Here is a 5,074-nt window from a genome sequence, read left to right as displayed (position 1 = left end):
TCGTTTTTTGATTCGCTTCCCGAAGACCTGCGTCCGGCTTTCCTTCTGTCCGCTTCCTCGCCGGTGATGTCTGCAGCGCCAGCGCCAGTGGTGCCTCGCCGCCGACGGTCCCGCCGCTCTCGCCGGAGGCGCCGGGCCCGCCCGAGCGGCGCAGCGTCACGCCGCCCTCGCTGCTCCGTCGCCGGCTGGTAGTGTGCCGGACAGTGCGCCTTCCCCTCCCACTGTGGGGTCGGAACTGGTCTCCCTCGTTGAGGTCCATTGTGTCAACGAATTTGCGTAATTTTTCCTCATTCTGTATTTTTAGTTCGTCTTTTCCTTTGGGTGAGTGGTGTCCTAGGTTGGTGCTGTTCTGGAAAAGATCCCTACAAGGATAGGGCATAAACAGGTGGAGCAGCTCGCCAGCCGGGGTCCTCTTTGAAACTGTTGCTTGCAGGTTCCTCCATTGTTGCACAGTTTCGCGGGGCTCCCGGCTGGTGTGTTGTCCCTGCCCTTTTTGAGGGTTTCTGCCCCTTTTGGCACGTGTGTGCGGACCGCACGCGGACTGCGCAGGTTGCGCATGCTTGCATAATTATTCTATGCATTCTTGTTGTTTTGGCCTTCTTCCTGAGACTCTCCTCGAAGTAAGAACGACAAATATCAGTCCTCTGTTTGTGGTACATGTGAGAGAGTAATCGGAAGGGCTATCGTCGGGACATATAAAACCCCGACGACACGGAGGAAGTAAAATAGATTGACTTACCCGATTCCTGGTTGTGCGTGGCAGTGGATGATTGCATTCAATGAGGCATACGGTTGTCTGTTGGTCAGAGTACGACCGGCACAGCCATTAATTAATAATGATAGCTTGCATGCTGTCCTACCGGTAGGACCCAAGAAATCGAGCTGCAAAAGTGCTTTTGGTTGAGAAATGTCTTGAAACAATTGTTGAGATGACGTCTTTGTCAGGCAAAGTAATGGCGCGAAATGCAAGGCTATGTCCAGTGCATTGCGTATGCGCAATTTTATCGATTGTCAAAATGGCCGCACACAATCCCGTCGGTGTGCTAGCAACTCTGTCCAAAGTGAATTTTGACCATGGCACATCAATCGTGGTGAGGTCCTAATGTTTTTATTAGCTTGCCCAGGCAGTTGAATGCATAATTCCATACTCCGTTTCCATGGTTACCATGGGCTGTTACCATGGAATTTTGTAGAATGTCTTGAGCGATCATGTCAACAATTTGTGGACTCCTTCAGTAGCCCTAAGCAACAGTTTAGGGTCAAGTTTTAGGTCAATGTTAGAACAGAGGCCATGCAGCATGTCTGTGTATGATGGTCCTACCGGTACGACCGAGGTCTATGCAAGCTATCATTAAGGACTTCTCCAACCTACTATGTAAAACAAACATTTAGATACAGATAACTTACGGGCATTCAACGTTGTGAGAATTTCTTCGAGAGATTTGAGAGATTCGCCATCTGTTTACATAGACACAACAAATCACACACAAATCACAAACACTTTCGAAGAAAGTAAGGTAATTTAGAAACAGCTATGTAGACTTTGTTTAGGAATGGGTTTGCTTCCCACTGGAGCTCGCGCTATTCCGCCGACGACTTGACACTTGACCGACTCACGACTGCCATCCAGAGAACACGAGAAGTCCATCGAACCTTCGACTCGGCAAACCTGCAAGAAAGCACCACTCCCTGCTCAATACACAGTGTTTCGGGGAATTCACCCCTCATCAGTTGAGCTTCAGTAGGCTGAGGAAGATTGTGCCTGAAGGGCACCACTTACATAGTGCTGTCCAGGCACAAACATCACCAGGGATACAAACTTACAGAGACACTCCGTTTCCAGCGAGACAAACACCTCGTCAACACCAGATAGCAGCGCGAGTCAGCTATCGCTCCTGGACGGTGAGAACAGACGTAGAGGACCCTCGGTCATTCACTACGCTGTCACTTCCAAACCAACTAGACGCACGCCCGCGCTGGGTACAAAAGTACGAAGTAGAGATTGCGACTTTGGCGATGATTTTGCAATCAAAACCTCTACATTGTACAGTTATATAGACCATCGCTTTGGCCGAGTGCTTGTGGGCTTGCCTGCGAAATCACAAGGTCCCGAGTTCGAAAGCCGCCCTGGACAGGGAAATCGAGGACCCAAGTAGGGACAGTAGACCTCTAACCAGGACTGGACTTAGAAGTAGTAAAATACATACTTGCCAACCACCACAAACACTTTCGAATAAAGTAAGGTAATTTAGGAACAGTTATAAATTATAGACCATCGCTTTGGCCGAGTGCTTGTGGGCTTGCCTGCGAAATCACAAGATCCCGACTTCGAAAGCCGCCCTGGGAGCAGGGAGCGTCTACTGTGCTAACAAAAGTGGTGATGCATACGTGAACCACTTTATAGTCAACCCGTCACCACCAAGTGCTCTTAGCCGAAGCAATGTGTGAAGCATAACACACCAACGCGGCAAGGACACTTCCGTTGACAGATAATATGTATGCCCCTGGACAGCTGTTTCGCTCCTTAGAGAGCTGATCAGCAGAGGATGATGATGGATGACAACGACGATAATGGAGTGTATCTAAAACAGAATTATTTTCTATAAACTCACCGGGCTGCGATTCGGAATGCGATTCTGTGGAGTGATCGTTATCAGAGCGCTTGTGGTCTGCTCACAGAAACACAACAAAAAGCAAGATATGGTTTAACTGGTCTTCCTTATCTTGCTCCCAGCCCCAAGCCTTCTCCACACTTCTACAATGGAAAAGATAACTAGCACTCGTAGAAGACTGTTTACGAAGACAGGATGACGAAAACCCAATTGGACATGACGACCTCAAGACAAAAACTGCCATTACCTTCGGTCTTAAGGACTTCTCCAACCTATGTACTATGTAAAACGTACATTTAGATACAGATAACTTACTGGCATTGAGCGCTTTGATCATCGCCTCGTAAGATTCACCATCTGTTTACATGGACACAACAAATCACACACACATACACTCACACACACACACACGCACACGCACACGTGTTACGGATTTCGTCTTGTATGATTTACGCATGTCGTTTTATTTGGTTCTTGTCTTGTGGAGTCCAGTGTCTGATGTCATATATGGTCTAAGTGTACGCGCGAGTATGGTGTGATGTGTGACGTTTATGGTATGTGATGCATGCAAGAGTACGCGTTGTCAGAGTGTGAGGATGTGCTTCCGTCTGTGTGAGAGTGACTGTCAAGTGAATGCAGTACATGCGCAGTGCTAGTTTGGTCTGGGAATGAGAGTCGTGTGTGATTCGTCCGTGGTCTGGTTGTCGTGGTCTTGGTCATGTGTTCTGTACGTATTCGTCCCTGATTGGTCGTCTCGATTTGTCCTCGGTTTATTACTGCTTGTTCTTTGTTGATCCTCTTAGTCTTTTCCCGGGAGTCTTTCCCGTCGTCGTTTTCCGTCTAGTCTTTTCGTCTTTCTCCTCCTGTGCCCTCGCCGTTTATTATTGAAGTGAATACTAGTATGGAAGCTAACGGAATGGTGCGTTGTTGAGTGACCGGGGCCAGGGGGAGAAGCCTACAACCATTTCCTTTACAGTGGCGCCCAACGGTATTTCGACGCGGAGTTCTGCCTCCGCAGCCCACGACCCTGGGATCGTTTTGTTTTCGCCGTGGCTTCAGTTCGTGCTCGCCGTTTCGAAATATATTTTATTTCTCTCGTCGACCAACTCACTTCACCGAGATTGCTACTACGGCCATGGAGATGGAAAGGCGTTCGCCAGCCTGGCCTGCAGGCCCCTTCCCCGGTGAGTCGCTACCAGTAAAGGGTTTGGTGTTTGCAGTGTGCGTATGTTTGCTGTCAGTGCGCGAGGGGATAGTTGTGTAACTGTTTGGTTTCCTGTGATGGTTTGTAGGATTCTCGTTTCGGATCCAGGTTGAATTTTTTTGTGAGCGTATGGTTTCGTAATTATTGTGTTTCGGCATATGGGTTTCTCTAGTTCGTTTGGGTGGGCGTCTGATCATGGTGAGCCACGGTCTGCCTGGTGGTCTGCAGGGATCCTGTGTTTTGTTGTATCGGTTTGCCTTGCGGGTGTTATGGTTTCCGTGTGTTGCTGGTTGGCCCTTGCGCGCCCCAGTCGGTCCCTGACAGTTTTTTTTCTCGTTTTTTTGCGAAGCGGATGTAGTTCCGTGTTTTTCAGGTTCAATCCCTGTGGTTTTTTCAGGTTCAATCCCTGTGGTTTTTTCAGGTTCAATCCCTGTGGTTTTTTCTCTATAATATTATTTGCGTATTGGTGACCAGTTGTTTGTTTTGTTCCTGCTATCCTCACCTTGTACTGATCAGATGCTGCTGTACCTGTGTTTCTTTTTTTTTTTGCCCTGCTTGGCGCACCAACAACAACAACCGACTGGCCAAGACGCCGATTTCCCAAGATTCTGCACCCATGAAGGCTTCCTATTCCAAATCGGATCACACATCTCTGGCCACAGCATTCCGTTGTCTTATCGTTTAGTTGTGTTTCCCCTTGTTTCTTTTTTCTGACCTTTGTCGTTTGTTCTGAAAGAGTCGAGGTCGACTCTCGCTGGAGGGGAATGCTGTGTTACGGATTTCGTCTTGTATGATTTACGCATGTCGTTTTATTTGGTTCTTGTCTTGTGGAGTCCAGTGTCTGATGTCATATATGGTCTAAGTGTACGCGCGAGTATGGTGTGATGTGTGACGTTTATGGTATGTGATGCATGCAAGAGTACGCGTTGTCAGAGTGTGAGGATGTGCTTCCGTCTGTGTGAGAGTGACTGTCAAGTGAATGCAGTACATGCGCAGTGCTAGTTTGGTCTGGGAATGAGAGTCGTGTGTGATTCGTCCGTGGTCTGGTTGTCGTGGTCTTGGTCATGTGTTCTGTACGTATTCGTCCCTGATTGGTCGTCTCGATTTGTCCTCGGTTTATTACTGCTTGTTCTTTGTTGATCCTCTTAGTCTTTTCCCGGGAGTCTTTCCCGTCGTCGTTTTCCGTCTAGTCTTTTCGTCTTTCTCCTCCTGTGCCCTCGCCGTTTATTATTGAAGTGAATACTAGTATGGAAGCTAA

General features: G+C 48.2%; 1 long non-coding RNA gene across 1 annotated transcript; it reads left to right on the top strand.

Annotated features, from left to right (window-relative positions):
• The first annotated feature begins 3,043 nt into the window (after positions 1–3,043).
• On the top strand, positions 3,044–5,074 carry LOC135810181 (uncharacterized). Its single transcript, XR_010552284.1, has 2 exons — positions 3,044–3,796; positions 4,406–5,074. It is a non-coding gene; the product is annotated as an uncharacterized LOC135810181 (long non-coding RNA).

The sequence above is a fragment of the Sycon ciliatum genome, chromosome 2 (assembly GCF_964019385.1).
Source record: "Sycon ciliatum chromosome 2, ocSycCili1.1, whole genome shotgun sequence".
Lineage (NCBI taxonomy): Eukaryota > Metazoa > Porifera > Calcarea > Leucosolenida > Sycettidae > Sycon > Sycon ciliatum.
This window is presented reverse-complemented; position numbering and strand designations above follow the sequence as displayed.